General features: G+C 54.1%; 1 protein-coding gene across 4 annotated transcripts in view; it reads left to right on the top strand.

The window, feature by feature from the left end:
* lyrm1 (LYR motif containing 1) overlaps positions 1-17,782 on the top strand; it is a 64,748-nt gene that overhangs the window by 1,471 nt on the left and 45,495 nt on the right. The window contains exon 2 of one of the 4 annotated variants that reach the window (XM_086000751.1): positions 11,879-12,012. The exons of the other annotated variants lie outside the window; for them this stretch is intronic. The gene's annotated coding sequence lies outside the window, so the exon portion shown is untranslated. The remainder of the gene's footprint in view (positions 1-11,878; positions 12,013-17,782) is intronic. 4 annotated transcript variants of the gene reach the window in all.

Genomic DNA, 17,782 nt, shown 5'->3' with positions numbered 1-17,782 from the left:
AGGTGAGACCATGAATGGATTTGAACACACGGATGAAAATTTTGAATTTGAGGTGTTGGTGGACCGGGAGCCAATGTAGGTCAATGAGCACAGTGGATAGTAGAGTTTTGGATGAGCTCAAGTTTATGGATATGCACTGAGTGGAATTTTTCAAGACTCTGCACTGGGTCTTGCATGCAGCAAGTGATTTATCAGAAAATTGTGGTTTTCTGGATACGCTGTCTGCCATTGGCACAAGGCCTCTTAAAGTTCCACCCTATACTGCCTGCAGAAGCTTCTCCTGTTCAGCATCGTCATGTGGCGGAACCACCAGAGGATTACGGACAATTGTATATAATTCCTTTTACAGCAATGTAGTACAGCTGGGGGCTGCACCTTTAATGTATCTGTTAACTGTACTAAGTCTTCTTTCCTGTACTCCGCATGATGACGTCATGCCGTCCGTCACGTGATCTCTCAACGGCGGGAAGAACGTGATGACGTCAGAGCTCGGAACCTTCTAGCAGTTGAGCTCGGAACCTGCTAGCAGTTGAGCTCGGAACCTGCTAGCAGTTGAGCTCGGAACCTTCTAGCAGTTTCCAGAGAGGCTGTCAAGCAGACCAGACCTATTTGCATTGCACCCTACAGTTTCCTCTACAGCTTCGTTTGCTCATTAAATTTTATTGTTTTTGATTTTCTGAGTCGATCTCAATTCTTCGGCTAGGAACCCCAGTTCCTACATTGGTGACCCCGATTTCTTCGAACAATTTTCGTTGAAGGTACATCATGGACACGAACGCCGTCACCCTCAAACTGCCGCAATTTTGGGAGCAACAACCGGCCGCATGGTTTTTCCAGGCGGATGTCCAATTTGCAATCCGGGGAGCAGCAGCGGATTCGACCCATTATTATTACGTGGTCTCCGCCCTCGACAGTGCCACGGCCTCGCGGGTCGTCAGCCTCCTCGAGAGTCCACCGAACGATGGCAAGTACGAAGCTTTAAAAGCACATTTACTGCAGATTTTCAGTCTGTCCAAGTCGGAGCGCGCTCGCAGACTTATCTCCATGCCCGGCCTCGGGGACTCAAAACCCTCAGAGCTCATGAGCCAAATGCTCACGCTTTTGGGCTCGGAATCGCAATGTTTTCTGTTCCGCGAACTGTCAACTACCAGAGCCAGTACAGACGGCCTTGGCCAATTCCGTGATCACGGATTGTGCTGAACTCGCCACGGAAGCGGATAAAATATTCACCGTCTCACAACAATCTTGTGCAGCCACGAGGCGCCAAAACTATGCTGAACTCGCTGCAGAGGCGGATAAAATATGCTCCTGCACACAACCATGTTGTGCAGCCACGAGGCGCCCATCCCCCACAAGAGCGAATCCGACTCCTCCTCCTGCAGGCTGGTGTGCATACCACGCTCGTTTCGGCACGAAGGCCAGAAATTGCCGTCTGCCCTGCAGTTTCTCACCCAAAAAAAACCTACCTCAAACCAGCGGTTTCTGAGAAGATCAATAAGGCCTAAGGGACGCGCCGGAGTTGCGATGGCCGCCGGGTCCACAGGGAAACTCCTATACATTACAGACTCCCTGTCAGGGCAACGTTTTCTCTGTGATACTGGCTCCCAGTGCAGTATCCTACCAGCGTCGAAGCTAGATCTTCAATCCGGCGGTCAAGGTCCCCCCCTCGAGGCAGCCAATGGTGCGGCCATTCGCACGTTCAGAAAGTGTAGGGTCCAGTTGAGTTTTGGCGGCCAACGTTTTGTTTGGGAGTTCATCACGGCGAAAGTCTCACAGGCCATCCTGGGGGCAGATTTCTTCTGCGCAAATGGGTTTCTCATCGATGTCTGACACTGCCGGCTAATCAGTGCCTCCACTTTTCACTCGGTCCCCTGCCACCGAAGCACTGCGATGTCTTGGTCAGTTGCCTGTGCAGTCCCATCTCCAAATGAGTTCTCTCGTCTTCTCAGTGAGTTCCCTGAGCTCACCAGGCCCACATTTTCTTCTTCAGTCGCGAGGCACGGTGTGGCGCATCACATTACCACGACAGGATCCCCCGTTTATGCGAGAGCTCGAAGGCTGGAACCCGGTAAACTCGCGGCCGCCAAGGCGGAGTTCCATACAATGGAACGCCTGGGTATTATTCGACGTTCGAATAGTCCTTGGTCCTCGCCATTACACATAGTTCCTAAGCCGGGCGGCGGATGGCGACCATGCGGCGACTACAGACGCCTGAATGAGGCTACCACACCGGATCGGTACCCAATTCCACACATTCAGGATTTTTCGGCCCACCTGGCAGGGAATTCCATCTTTTCCAAAGTAGACCTCGTCCGAGGTTATCATCAAGTGCCCGTGCATCCTCAGGACGTCCCCAAAACTGCCGTCATCACACCTTTTGGGCTCTTTGAGTTCCTTCGTATGCCGTTTGGGCTGAAGAATGCAGCACAAGCCTTCCAACGTCTCATGGATTCCGTGTTGCGCGATCTGCCGTTCATCTTCGTCTACCTAGACGACATCCTTATTGCCAGTAACAGCACGAAAGAACACATTACGCACCCTTTTTTCTCGTCTCAGCCAACATGGCCTTATTATCAACCCGGCCAAGTGCCAGTTTGGGTTGTACAGCTTGATTTTCTGGGACACAATCACCTCAGAAGGCGCCGTCCCGCTGGCCACGAAGGTGGAAGCAGTCACCTCGTTCCCTCTTCCTCAGACCGTCAGGGCCCTCCAGGAATTTCTGGGAATGGTCAATTTTTATCATCGGTTCGTCCCCAAGGCGGCATTGTTGATGCAACCTTTGTACGAGGCCCTCAGAGGTAAATCGAGCAAAGACCCGATCGATTGGACACCGCAGATGGATCAGGCTTTCCTCGACACTAAGAACGCTTTGGCTGCTGCGACCATGTTGGCACATCCCCTTCCGGGCGCAACCATTGCCCTTACCACCGACGCATCTGATTATGCCATCGGGGCAGTACAGGAGCAGTGGGTCGACGGCACGTGGCAACCACTGGCTTTATTCAGCTGCCAATTGCGGAAGAACGAAGGCAAGTATAGTACTTTTGATAGGGAGTTGTTGGCATTGTTTTTGGCCATCCGCCATTTTCGCTTCCTACTGGAAGGACGCCCATTCATGGCTTTTGTAGACCACAAGCCACTTACTTTTGCGATGGCCAAGACAGCGGAACCATGGTCGGCATGGCAACGACATCATCTTACGTACATATCTGAATTTACAACCGACATACAACATGTCTCGGGCAAAGACAACCTGGTGGCAGATTGTCCCTCCCGCGCCCAGCTCCACGCAGTACACCTGGGAGTCGACTATGTTGGTTTGGCAAAAGAACAGAAGGCAGACCCTGAAGTGCAGGCATACCGGACCGCACCTTCCAGATTACAAGTGGCTGATGTCAGTTTCCAGGCCGCAGGGACCACACTCCTGTGTGACATCTCGATGGGCGTCCCACGTCCAATCGTTCCAGTCGAATGGCGCAGGAGAATTTTCAACACTATCCACGGGTTGTCACACCCTGGCATGAGAACGTCACAACGATTTATGGCAAAGAAATTCGTCTGGAAGGGCATGCATCTCAACGTCCGTGACTGGACCAATACCTGCGTGAGTTGCCAGAAGTCCAAGATACAACGCCATGTTAAGGCTCCAGTCGCCACTTTTCCGGTTCCGGAGCGTCGATTCGACCATGTGCACGTGGACCTGGTTGGTCCTCTCCCTTCCTCTCGTGGGTACACTCACCTCCTCACCGTGGTAGAGCGCACCACCAGGTGGCCAGAGGAAATTCCTTTGGTTGCCACCACAGCGGCAGACATCTCCAGAGCCTTCATCTCGTCGTGGGTAGCTCGGTTCGGGGTACCGGCTGATATCTCCTCCGACCGGGGGCCTCAATTTACCTCTGAGCTTTGGAACGCCGTAGCTCAAGGTTTGGGCACCAAGCTTCATGGTACCACCGCCTACCATCCACAGGCGAACGGTCTGTGTGAAAGATTCCACAGGTCCCTTAAAGCCGCACTGCGTGCTAGTCTCCGTGGGCCTAGTTGGGTGGACAGGCTCCCTTGGGTGCTGCTAGGTTTTTGCACGGCGCCTAAGGACGACCTGCATTCTTCTTCAGCAGAGCTGGTTTACGGCCAACCACTGAGTGGCGATTTTCTTCCTCACACGGAACCCTGGTCCCCAGCTCGTCAGCCACCAGGAAGCAGCTAGGTATGTCATCCCAGTGCCTACGTCGCATCATGACCTGCAGCGCTCCCATGTCCCGGTGGATCTTAAGAGCGCAAAATACGTGTTCATTCGGCAGGATGCTCGCAAAAACCCGCTCAAACCGCCTTATACAGGTCCGTTCCGCATCATCTCGTCAGGTGATAAGTCCTTCACAGTCGACGTCGGCGGTAAGCCTGACCACATCTCCATCGACCAGTTGAAACCGGCGCATCTGGATCTGAGCGAACCAGTCGTCACCACTCAGCTGCCTCGTCGTGGCCGTCCACCGTCGACTGCCGGTCCATTACAGCCACAGTCATCCGCCGAGTCGCCAGTGCCCGCCTCACCGGGTCGACCACAGCCGGCCTCCTCTTCTCCTCTTGCGGCGTCATCCCAACCACAGCCAACGGTCAGTTCATCTTCTAGCGCTCCGTTCCACCTGCCGGGGTATCGCAGTCAGTCGGACAGACTCGTCAGACCCCCTTCTCGCCTTACCTTCTCTGTTAAAAGCAATTCTGGGGGGGGCGCATGTGGTGGAATCACCAGAGGATTACGGACAATTGTATATAATGTTGAGATACCGCGGCAAACGTGGGAGTCGAGACAGAGCTATTGAAAACACAGCTTCTTTATTCTGACCACATGGCAAACAGGAACTAGAAAAGCCCGCGCATCCACTTAAATACTTCCCAGACAGGAAGTGCTCCTGGCAGCCTGTCCCTGCGGGAAACAAGTTGCTGGAGGAAAGGGCCCCCGGCTGGGGGCTTCTGCTTAGACTGTCTGTGCCGCCGTGAGCGGATTATGCCCAGTGGTGGCGTGTCGCCACAGAGCTCCCCCCAGAATCCGCTTGGGAGGAGTGGACGAGTCGTGACGGTGGTCTAATGGTTCTGCCGCAGCGGCTCTGAGTGGTCACCGGTCTGGTTGGTTGGGTCGGGCGGTTCGCCGCCGGCTGTGCTGGCTTGCCGGGGGGACGGCCTCTGGCTGGAGGCTGGGCCATGGGGACCTGTTCCCCTGGTTCTGTGTGTGCTGGTTTGAGCCGGTCGATGGAGACTGTCTCGACCCTGTCGCCGAGTCGCAGCTTGAATACCTTGTCCCCGGTTTGTAGTACCTCGTACGGACCGTCGTACGGGGGTCGCAGGGGCCCGCGGTGCGCGTCGTGTCGCACGAAGACGAAGCGCGCCTGCTGTAAATTTGGCGGGACGTGAGGTGCGAGTTCGCCGTGTCGGTTGACCGGAAGTGGGGCGAACTGCTGAGCGGAAGAGAAAGAGTCAAGCCGCTGCTGTTCGGCCGACCAAGGCTTGGTAGGCTCCGGAAGGAATTCGCCTGGGACGCGCAGCGGTTGTCCGTAGACTAACTCCGCTGCCGAGGACTGGAGGTCTTCCTTGACCGCGGTGCGTAGGCCGAGTAGCACCCACGGTAGGCGGTCAGTCCAGGTACTGCCCTGCAGGCCGGCGCGGAGTGAGGCCTTGAGTGACCTGTGGAAGCGTTCACAAAGTCCGTTGGCCTGCGGGTGGTACGCCGTGGTGCGGTGGAGCGTCACCCCGAGGTTGCGTGCTGTGGCCGTCCAGAGTTCGGAGGTGAACTGGGCGCCTCTGTCGGAGGTTATGTCGGCCGGTACGCCGAACCTCGCAACCCAGGTGTTAACGAACGCCCTGGCGATGTCGGCTGTGGTGGTGGAGGTCAGCGGCACTGCCTCAGGCCAGCGTGTGTAGCGGTTGACCATCGTGAGGAGATAAGTTTGGCCTTGCGATGGCGGCAGGGGACCGACGATGTCGACGTGTACGTGGTCGAAGCGGCGGCTGGGTACCTCGAAGTCTCCCAGGGGTGCTTTGGTGTGCAGCTGTACCTTAGCCCGTTGGCAGGCGAGGCAGGAGGTGGCCCAAGTCTGAACATCTCTGCTAAGGCCGCGCCAGACGAAGCGCTTGGAGAGGAGTTTGACGGATGCGCGGGAACCCGGGTGAGAGAGCCCGTGGAGCGCGTCGAAGACGCGGCGGCGCCAGGTCTCAGGGACGACCGGCCTGGGTTGGCCGAGTGAGACGTCGCACGTGACTGCCGTGGCTTCGGGCCCGTGCGCGACCTTGGCTAGGCGTAGCCCTGGCAGGCTGGTAGCCGCCGAGAGGAGGTCTGGGTCCGTGAGCTGGGCCGCTGCTAGTTGTGCGTAGTCGACCGCGAGGTGATTCGCACAGACGGCGGGACGGGAAAGGCAGTCGGCGACCACGTTGTCTCTACCGGAGACGTGCTGAATGTCCGTAGTAAACTCGGAGACGGCCGCGAGCTGGCGTTGCTGCCTAGCAGACCAGGGTTCGGTGTGCTTGGCCATCGCGTATGTGAGTGGCTTGTGGTCCACATACGCGGTGAAGGGGCAGCCTTCCAGGAGGAACCTGAAATGGCGGACCGACAGGTGGAGTGCGAGAAGCTCGCGGTCGAAAGTGGAGTATTTGACCTCCGGGGGGTGCAGTTGGCGGCTGTAGAAGGCAAGTGGCTGCCACGCGCCATTGACCCACTGCTCGAACACGGCCCCGACCGCGTGGTCGGAGGCGTCGGTGGTGAGCGCGACCCGGGCATCGGCCCTCGGGTGCGCGAGCAGAGTGGTGTCGGCGAGCGCGTTTTTGGTGGCGTCGAAGGCGGCTGCCGTGTCAGTGGTCCAGGCTACGTCCATCTTGCTGGATTTCCCTCGGAGGGAGTCGTATAGGGGCTTCATAAGGGCTGCGGCTCTGGGGATGAACCTGTTGTAGAAGTTCACCATCCCGAGGAACTCCTGGAGGCCCTTGATGGTTGTGGGGCGGGGGAATTGCTGGACGGCCTGCACCTTGTTGGGCAGGGGGACGGCCCCGGCAGGGGTGATGTGGTGACCGAGAAAATCGATCTCGGTTAGGCCAAATTGGCACTTCGCCGGGCTGAGGATGAGCCCGTGTTGGGCTAGGCGCCCGAACAGGATGCGAAGGTGTTCGAGGTGTTCCTGTTTGGAGGAGCTGGCCACGAGAATGTCGTCTAGATAGACGAATAGGAAGTTCAGGTCCCGGAGGACTGAGTCCATAAGGCGCTGGAAAGCCTGTGCTGCATTCTTGAGGCCGAAGGGCATCCTCAGGAACTCGAACAGGCCGAATGGGGTGATGACGGCTGTTTTGGGGATGTCCGCGGGGTGTACGGGGACTTGGTGGTAACCGCGCACCAGGTCGACTTTGGAAAAGACGGTTCGTCCGGCCAGTCGGGCCGAGAAGTCCTGGATGTGTGGCACCGGGTACCGATCGGGGGTGGTGGCGTCGTTGAGGCGGCGGTAGTCCCCGCAAGGGCGCCAGCCTCCGCCGGGCTTGGGGGCGATGTGGAGGGGCGAGGCCCAAGGGCTGCTGGAGCGGCGGATGATGCCGAGTTGTTCCATGTTGGTAAACTCGGCCCGCGCGATTTCCAGCTTGGCCGGGTTGAGTCTGCGGGTGTGGGCAGAAACTGGGGGGCCGGTGGTGGGGATATAGTGTTCCACACCGTGCTTGGCGGCTTTGGCCGAAAAGGGCGGGTTAGTGAGGGCGGGAAACTCAGCTAGGAGTGCCGAGTAGTCGTCCGTGGCTCTGGCGAGGCAGTAGGTCGTCGGGCCGGCCGAACGGGCCGGGGTAAAGGCGCCGGGGATGGGGGCCATAGTGTTGATGTCGACGAGGCGGTGCCTCGGAATGTCGACAAGGAGGCCGTGGGCGCATAGGAAGTCGGCGCCGATGAGTGGGCAGAGGACCTTGGCTGTCAGGAACTCCCAGCGGTAGCGGCGGCCCGCGAGGTCGAGCGTGACCATGCGGGTGCCATATGTGCGGATTTCAGAGCCGTTGGCTGCAGCCAGTGTGATACCCCGTGTGCCGCGTTGGATCTCGAGGGCGGAGGCGGGGGTGATGCTGTGCTGGGCCCCTGTGTTGCACAGAAATCGGCGGTTTGTTCTGTCGTCAGTGACGTACAGTAGGGGCTCCTTCTGCCCCGCGGCCATCGCGGGGGCCGGTGCCGGGGGGGGGTTTGAAGGAACACGGTGGCGTGCAGCGTTGAGCCCTAGCGCCAAAACGGGTGTGGTAGTAGCAGTGACCCGGAGTGGTAGGGCGGTCGGGCCTAACGGCCCGGGAAGACCGCGTGGTCGTTGCCGTGAGGTCGGGCGCGACGTCGCGAGCGGCCTGTGCAGAGAGCAGCCGGTCGGCCTTTTCAGCTATCTCATTCAGGTCCGTGGAGTCAGACTCCACAAGGAGCGGGCGGATGCTGGCGGGGAGCTGCCGAATGAAAAGCGTGCGAAAAAGGGCGCCGGGATTTTTGTCGTCTGAGAGGGACAGCATGTGGGAAAGCAGGCCTGATGGTGAAGCGTCACCAAGGCCGGGGAGGTCCAGGAGTTGGCAGTGGCGCTGGTAAGAGGACGTTTGAAATTTTTTAAGTAGCGCAGCCTTCAGATGCTCGTACTTGCCCTCCGTTGGTGGATTCTGCAGCGCTGCCCAAACCTTAGGGACTGTAGCGTAGGTGAGCGAGGCGACGAGGTAGTCGTACTTCGTGGCGTCGACTGTAATGCCTTTCAGCCGGAATCTGGACTCAGCTTGAACGAACCAGGCTTCGGCGAGGTTCTCCCAAAAGTCAGGTAATTTAACCGTGACTACGTTTGTATCCGCCATGCTAGCTTAGGATTCGTCCTGAGCGTCGGGGTCACCAGTGTTGAGATACCGCGGCAAACGTGGGAGTCGAGACAGAGCTATTGAAAACACAGCTTCTTTATTCTGACCACATGGCAAACAGGAACTAGAAAAGCCCGCGCATCCACTTAAATACTTCCCAGACAGGAAGTGCTCCCGGCAGCCTGTCCCTGCGGGAAACAAGTTGCTGGAGGAAAGGGCCCCCGGCTGGGGGCTTCTGCTTAGACTGTCTGTGCCGCCGTGAGCGGATTATGTCCAGTGGTGGCGTCGCCACAATAATTCCTTTTACAGCAATGTAGTACAGCTGGGGGCTGCATCTTTAATGTATCTGTTAACTGTACTAGGGCTTCTTTCCTGTACTCCGCGTGATGATGTCATGCCGTCTGTCACATGATCTCTTTACGGCGGGAAGAACGTGATGACATCATGATGTCAGAGCTCGGAACCTTCTAGCAGTTGAGCTTGGAACCTTCTAGCAGTTGAGCTCGGAACCTTCTAGCAGTTGAGCTCGGAACTTTCTAGCAGTTTCCAGAGAGGCTTTCAAGCAGACCAGACCTATTTGCATTGTATCCTACAGTTTCCTGTACAGCTTCGTTTGTTCATTAAATTTGATTGTTTTTGATTTTCTGAGTCGATCTCAATTCTTCGGCTAGGAACCCGAGTTCCTACAGTCACATATTTTAATATGTCCCAGGGCACGATCCTTGGCCTCCTGCTCCAATATTTAAATGCTACCATTCAGTGAAGTAATCCAGAGGCATAGGCTAGAATTATTCTCCTGGCTCCATGCCACTACTGTGGCCAGCTGCTGGACTGTGCTAGTCCTCTCTCCTCCTCCTAGGACTCAACTGAGGCTCACTACCGGCAAGGTAGCTGGCCGAAATTAGTCCTCTTCAAACCGGCAAGCTGATTCTGGACACCTGATTGGCACCTCACCAGATATGCTGATGAGCCCCAAACCCAATTTTGGTCAAGCTCCTGTTGGGCACTACCATCATGCCGACCATTCTGCGTTTGCAAACAGGCCAAAACTATTTTCTACCCCACTATCTCAGCTTCTGGGGCTTCGTGTCCCCCTGCAATTGCTCCCAAAACCAGCCTGCCTCCGATAGCTCCAGTGCCACCTGTTTGCTGACAAACCCCAGACTGCCTACTTCCAAACTTAGCCTCTTTTCAAAGTGCTCCAAGCCAAAAGTATTGCCGGATTAACTGACCATAAGCACTAGTCTGAAACCAGTTAAAGCACAGAAGGATTGGAATTTGGGGAAATCAGTTCTTCTATTTCTGATGTTGGCTGCGCATGTCTGTCCTCTGTTAAATATAATACTGCTGGTGTACAAAACCACCCATTGACTCAGCTGCTCCCCTGGTTCTGAAATACAAAGGCTAGCATTTACTAAAAAAGCCTATTCCCCAACACCTTTTGCTCACTACACCCCCATTCCATCTTCAAGCAGCAGGTCCCACTACAGCGCCTTCCCACTCTAACTTCAAGATTCAGCCACCACTATGCTCCAACTCAGCCATAGTGTTCCCCTCCCCCTGCAGTTTCTGGTTCTGCCCCACTCCACTCCGCTTCACTTTTCGACCCTTCAGCCTCCCCAATGTAGGCCCTAGTAACCCCTTCCTGTCTAGGCTCATGTCCCCAATTTCTACAACAAATAATCTTATATCCCTATAGTACTAATCATGACATTCTGCATTTTTCGGAAAACAGCATCTAACCATAATTAGTCTAGACTGCAGATTCTACATTTGTATCCGAGAGTCCCCCTTTATAATTCTGAAATTTCTGCCTCTCGGCAAGACCCTGCCTGAAAACCACCCGTCAGTTTCTACCACTTCATTTTTCTCTCCATCATCACTGCTATTCCTCTCTACTCTCAAGCATGGGTGGAAACACTTTGTCAACCATTCTAACTTGACATTCTCAAAGTCAAAGCTGTCTTCACTGAAGGGAAACCATTATATAAAGTTTAGTCTGTGTAAACGTAGAGTGCCAAAAACATTGCTTCTAACTAACCATGTGATCTCCAGTCCTCTACTCTAGGATCATCCTGGCGGGCAAAAATAACCCCAGGCTCCTTTTTTATACTACAGGTTGAGCATCCAAAATCCGGAGTCCCGGAATGTTCCGGAATCCGAACTCCGGGATGATTGATGGCAGAGTCATCCGGAATCCGTAAAATGTTCTGGAATCTGGACACCCTGTCAAACCGCAACCTGGGCCCAGGCATTTCCGGACTCGGAACGTGTTTCTGATGTCCGGAAATGCCCGAGCCCAGGTTGCGATATTTCCAGACTTCGGACATCAGAAACACGTTCCGAAGTCCGGAAAAACACGAAAACCGGCTCGGCCTTGGTCCCAAGGTTGCCGGATTCAGGACACTCAACCTGTACTACTAACCTCCTTAAAGCCCCCTCTCTGCTCCCTCTCCACGCTCACCTCTAACAAATGTGAAAAGCTCATAAATGTCTGTCTCCAAGATAGAGTTCATCGATTCAGCTGTCTTTGCTGCTTCCCCTTTTAGCTTGCCTAAAGGTACTTTATCTACAATAACTCTAAACCTCAGTTTCTCTCTGGCTTCACCATCTAAACCCCCCCCCCGCCGCCCCCCCCAACAAATGTGTTCTCCAAGCTCATCTCATTTAAAGATCAAGGGCTGGATTTTGTCAGTTTGGGCAGGCTAGGGCGTGTCAGTTGGAAATTGTGTCAGGACCCCAACTCCTAAGTAAAATGCAATTTTCCCCTAATTGGGCAATTGATTTCCTGCGTGTGGGAACCCCTGGCCCATTGAGTCTTTTCATACAGAAAGTCGCCTCCGATGATGTCATCAATGCTGCTGGATTTCAGACCTGCAAGCAGCCTTGCTTCTTCTGGAGACTGCAAAGGTTCTGCAAATTGTATGAAGGTGTTGATTTCCCGACAATGTCCACGATCAAGCAAAAGTGTGCACCTCGGTTTGATGAGCCCTCCCTCCAATTCTGGTGCACGGAGCCAGCTGCAATAAGGAGATTCTATTTCCTTCCTCAGGGAGAAAAAAGCCACCCCAGCAGACAAAAGCTGTGTGGCTACAAGTGGCCCAGGAGGTCAACTCCATTTCGCTAAGCCGCAGAACCTGGCTACAGTGCAGGAAAAGGTTTCATGATCGTCTCCGCACAGAAAAAGTGAGTACGACTTTCCCATCACCCTCAATCTGATCCCCATCACCTCTCCTCACCAGCACTTTGCTTTGCCAACCTCTTCCTCCACACCCCACTTGACACTTGCATGCCTGCACCCTTACCCATTTCCTCTCTCTCTAAGGTCACATTCACTTAACTATTTGACCATGCAGCCCTCACACTCCCTATCACTGTGATGCCATGACAACAACAACTTTCAACACACAGGGAGGGTCCTTTGTATCCTTCTAAGTATCTATGCTATGAATTCTCTACACTCACTCCTTCATTCTCACTCAAACTCCACTTGTGTCCTTCATTGCAGGAAAAGAGAGCCCACAATAAGAGGGAAAGAGCCATGACAGGAGGAGGGCCACCCTCAGTAGCCCAGATAATGCACAAGTAGTCACTTGGGTGTCATGTTGTATATTTTGAAAAGCTATCAGTTGCTTGTTGTGATAAAAATTTCTGCTGGCAAACTGTTGAAGTTGTGGCCTGTGTCATTTCGCGAATGGGACTTCCACATTGAGGGCTTAGGGTGACTTGCAATTGTCAGTATGGTGGTCAGAGTGATAAGAATCCGCAGGTTCTTGGCCATTGTTGATGCTCTGGTAAGAAGCTCCGAGGCAAAAGTGCTTGAATGGCTAGGCTAAGCAAATCTGGCCAAGATGAGTGTGTTCCTTGCATTCCGGGCAGCAATTTGCTCACATGCTGCTGCCGCTAGTTGATGAGCCTCTGCAAGCTGTTCGTTGTCGCTCTCCTCCCCCTACTCCTCCTCATCTGAGGAAGCTATGTGATGAGCCACTTGTTCCTCAGGCAGCTGCAAGCCACGATGCTGTGCCATGTTGTGAAGTGCACAGCAGACCACGACCATTCTGGAGACCCTGACTGCTGAGTACTGCAGGGCTCCACCTGATCTATCAAGGCATCTGAAGCGCATCTTCAGCAAGCCGATAGTTTGCTCGATTATGGATCTGGTGGAAATGTGGCTGGAGTTGTAGCGCTCCTCAGCTTCGTTGGACAGGCTCCTCAACGGCGTCATTAGCCACGTCTTCAGGGGATAGCCCTTGTCTCCAAGTAGCCATCCGAAAAGTTGGTCTGGCGGACTGAAGCGCTGGAGGCACACTAGACTGGCGCAGGATGAAGGAGTCATGGCAACTGCCAGGGTACTTGGCGCACACATGCAAAATTTCCCTCTTGTGGTCACACACCAGCTGTACGTTGAGGGAGTGAAAGCCCTTGCGGTTGACAAAAATACCTGGATTGTGATGGGGTGCCTTAAGGGCCACGTGTGCAGTCTGCGACGCCCTGCACCCTTGGAAAGCCTGCCAGATTGTCAAACCCAACCGCATGTGCAGTTACACTGGCTTGATCCTGGGAGAAATTGATGATGTAATTGTGCGCGATGGCAAAGAGGGCATTGGCTACCTGCGTGATGCAAGTGTGTGCGGCCGCCTGGGAGATGCCGCTGATGTCTGCTGTTGATCCCTGGAAGGAGCCTGAAGCAAAAAAGTTGAGTGCGGTGGTGACTTTGACGGCCACTGGTAAGGGGTGTCCACCTGCTCCTCTGGGCTCCAGGTCTTGCTGCAGCATTGCGCTGATGTCACCCACTACCTCTCGCGAAAGTCTGAGCCTCCTTTGGCACTGCTGCTCAGTCATGTTGAGGTAGCTCATCCTCTGTTTGTAGACCCTGTTTTGGAGGTATCTCCTGCGCCAACGTGCTTCCATGCGCTGGTGCCTTCTGGCCTGTGCAGCTTCAGGTAGGTGAGCAGCAGCTTGGAGCTCCTGCTGTTGCTCCTGCAGTTGGTGCTGCTGTTGTTCAGGGTTCTGCTGCTGCCACGGCTGGTCTTCGTCCGAATCTGATGTCCAGGAGGAAAGGAAATAAATGGTTCCCATTCTTCAGGTCTGAGGGCTGGATTTTGTCAGTGTAGGCGGGCTGTAGTGTGTCAGGTGGAAATCGTGCCAGGACCCCGACTCCTAATTGAAGTGCTGAAAAAGTGGGATTTTCCCCTAATTGGCCAATTGATTTCCTGCGTGTGGGAACCCCTGGCCCAATGAGTCTTTTCAGACAGAAAGTCGCCTCCGATGACATCAATGCTGTTGGATTTAAGTTCTGCAAGCAGCCTTGCTTCTTCTGGAGACTGCAACCTTTATGGCCATTGCTGTCTTCTTCATCAACTATGTCTAGCAGTAGGCCAAAGTGTGCTCCACGCTTCGATGAGCCCTCCCTCCAAGCTCTGGTGCACGGGGCGAGATCCAGGAAGGAGATGCTGTTCCCTTCCTCGGAGAAAAAAGCCACCCCAGCAGACAAAAGCTGTGTGGCTGCAAGTGGCCCAGGAGGTCAGCTCCATCTCACTGAGCCGCAGAACCTGGCTGCAATGCAGGAAGAGGTTTCATGATCTTCTCCGAACAGGAAAAGCGAGTATGACTTTCCCGTCACCCTCAATCTGATCCCCATCACCTCTCCTCACCAGCACTCCGTTTTGTCAACCTCTTCCTCCACATTCCACCTGACACTTACATGCCTGCACCCTTACCCATTCCCTCTCTGTAAGGTCACATTCACTTAACTATTCAACCATGCAGCCCTCACACTCCCTATCACTGTGATGCCATGACAACAACAACTTTCAGCACACAGGGAGGGTCCTTTGTATCCTTCTAAGCATCTATGCTATGGATTCTCTACACTCACTCCTTCATTCTCACTCGAACTCCACTTGTGTCCCTTATTGCAGGAAAAGAGAGCCCACACTAAGAGGGAAAGAGCCATGACCGGAGGAGGGCCACCCTCTGTAGCCCAGCTCACTCCCTGGGAGGAGGCGGCCTGGAGATTGCCGGAATCGAGGAGGATTCCCAAGTGGGGGACGGACAGATGGGTACATCGCAGCAAGCTGGTGACAGAATAGTTTGGCAACTCTCATTCATTCACATTGCATGAGTCACTGATAATGAATCTGATGCTCTAACAGTTTGACTTATGATCATCTGCACTTTTCAATGTTCGTGTAACCTTGACCTCACATCTCTAACTCTTTCCTTTACTCCTTCACAGGACCATCGACAGCCCCCGTCCCCACTGTCCAGGAGGAAGAGCCTGAGCTTCCAGACTCCTCAGAGGAAGCTGCAACCTCTGAGGGCACAGCGTCAGCAGAATTCAGAGTACCCAGCACCAGCACAGACACTCACACCTCGGTCGGACCTTCGCGAGATAGGGTAGTGTTGTTACCTGGTGTATCACAGCTCACAAGTGAGCATCAGCAGATGGTAGGGACAGCAGTGGAGAGTCTTCGTCGGAGGGCGCAGGACTCTGCCAGCTTGGCTCAGCTGCATGTCGACCCTGTGCCTTCGGGTCCATCCACAAGGAGAGTGGTGCTAGAACTCCAGGAACAGGTGCAGGAGTCTGGCAGGTTTGTCTCCAGGGTCGCTGCAAGTGTGGAGCGAATGGAGGAGTCCATCGCGAACATGAGCAGAGCCTTTGTGGAGGCATTGGTGCATGAACGCATCACGGCGGAAAGGATGGCTACCTCCATGGTAAGGCTGGCTACCGTAGAGGAGAGGATGGCTACGGTAGGGGAGAGGATGGCTATGTCCATGGAGGAGCTTAGTCGCCAGGGTATGGAAAACATGGCAATTGTTCAGAATAGACTGACCTTTCTTGAGGAGCGATGGTCAGCTATTGAGCAAACAAACCAGACCTTCATGCAAGTCCTTCTGGAGTAGGACCTCCAGTGCAGAAACGGGTCCTCATGGCTCCCTTGCAGTGCAGGAAGGTGCTGTCCAGCCACTTGCTAGCTCTGAAGTGGGACTGACCCATGAGAGGGATGTTGGTGGCATACAACAAGGAAGTGGGGGCTTCTCTCCAAGTGCTCACACAACCATGCCACTGCAGAGCCCTCGGTCAGAGCCCCACCAGAGTCTCCACCCAACTGAGATTGGCATCTCAACCCCTGCACAGCCACAGGAGCAGCAGACTGTTGCCGAGCCCTCACAGGTTCACAACCCCAGAGGACGCCCGCCAAAGGTGTCGAGACAGGAGCAGCAAGAAAGTGAGCAAGGGGCCTCCACATCTGCTGAAGCCACAGGGGAAGCATGCGTGAGAGGAAGATAATGCACAAGTAGTCACAAAGGTTGTCATTTGGGTGTAATGTGTTTAATTTTGAGAAGCCATCAGTTGCTTATTGTCATAAAAAATTCTGATGGCAAGCTGTTGCAGTTGTGGCCTGTGTCATTTCGCTAATGGGACTTCCACATTGAGGGCTTAGGGCGACTTGCAATTGTTAGTATGGTGGTCAGAGAGGAATCTGCAGGTTCTTGTCCATTGTCGATGCTCTGGTAAGAAGGTGCGAGACTAAACTGTTTGATTGTGCAGGCTAAGCAAATGTGACCAACATGAGTGCATCCCAGGCAGCAATATGGTGGCGCTCTGGCACCTTCTGGCCTGTGCATCTTCAGGTGGGTGACTAGCAGCTTGGCGCTCCTGTTGATGTTCCTGCTGTTGCTCATGGTTCTGCTGCTGCCGCGGCTGCTCTTCATCCGAATCTAATGCCCAGGAGGAAAGGAATTAAATGGTCACCATGCTTCTGGTATATGCCTCAATTGAGGAAGTGTTTAGTCAAGGTGGGGAGAGGGGTTTCCAAGGAGGTCACACTGGAGATGGGTATCAGGCTCCAAACTTCCACAACACTGAATATGCCTGCTAAAAGTTCCCCCAGACCTGAAACAACAAAGTTCTGCCACCTGCAAATGATCATCGGTGAAAACTCCTTTTGTAATGGTGGAGCTGCAGCTGTTCGTAAGCAATCCACTAGTGAGGCCACCAGGATTACCTGGCGTGTTCCAGAGGAGGCGTGTAGGATGGGGGAAATGTGTTAAAATCGGAAGGGCCTCTCAAATTGGGATTATAGAGGAATTTAAGTCGTTGTTAAGGGCCCATCCCGCCCAAGGTGGGATGGAAAGCGGGTCAGAAAACACGCACTTGGGAAAATTGCTGAGTGGGATGGAGGCGGGAACGGGCCCGCCCGCCAGTTTTGGCGATTTTTAATAACTCGCACGCCTCCAAACCCGCCTCCTCGGGGCTGGGAAAATCGAGCCCCAGGTTTCTGCTCCCTCCACTCCATTTCCACTAAACTCCTGACCATCCAACTTCCCATGATAGCTGACATTTAAAATGGTTCCCTCTCCTCAGGCAATGTTACCCCTCCCTTTCAAAACCTCAGTCATCACCCGCCCTCCAAAAATCCATCCTTTACCCCTCTGTCCTCACTAAGTGCTATTCCATCTACAACCTCCCTTTGTTCTTGAGCATGTTATCACCTCCCGAATCTGTGCCCATCTGTCCTGCAACTCCCAGATTGAATAGCTCAAATCAGATTTCTGCCCCCCCCCCCCCCCCCCACTCACTACAGAATTGGAATGGCTCTAACCAAAGTCAAAAATTACATTCTTGATCACAGACCATGATGTGTTATCTCTTCTTGATATCTCTACAGTCTTCAACACAGTTATTGCAGTATTCTAATGCCACTATAATTTCACCATTGATGTATGTGCTTACAGGAGTTCCTCCCAAATCGCTCCATCTCTTCACTGTACTCCCTTTAAGGCCCTTGTTAAAACTCATCTAATCTTTCCTTTGTTTGCTCATCTCTGTTTTTCCTTACCTCTCTGAAGTGCTAAAAGCACCATAAATGCAAGTTGTTAGAGCTAGATTAAGAAGTCTTGGGAATCCAAGCCCCAATAAGATTCGAGGCCCCTCTGCACCCCCGCACAA

Source organism: Somniosus microcephalus, chromosome 11, assembly GCF_052327205.1.
Source record: "Somniosus microcephalus isolate GS21.2 chromosome 11, FLI_Smic_1.0, whole genome shotgun sequence".
Classification (NCBI taxonomy): Eukaryota; Metazoa; Chordata; class Chondrichthyes; order Squaliformes; family Somniosidae; genus Somniosus; species Somniosus microcephalus.
The sequence above is the reverse complement of the archived record's forward strand: the minus strand, read 5'-3'. Positions and strand labels throughout refer to the sequence as shown.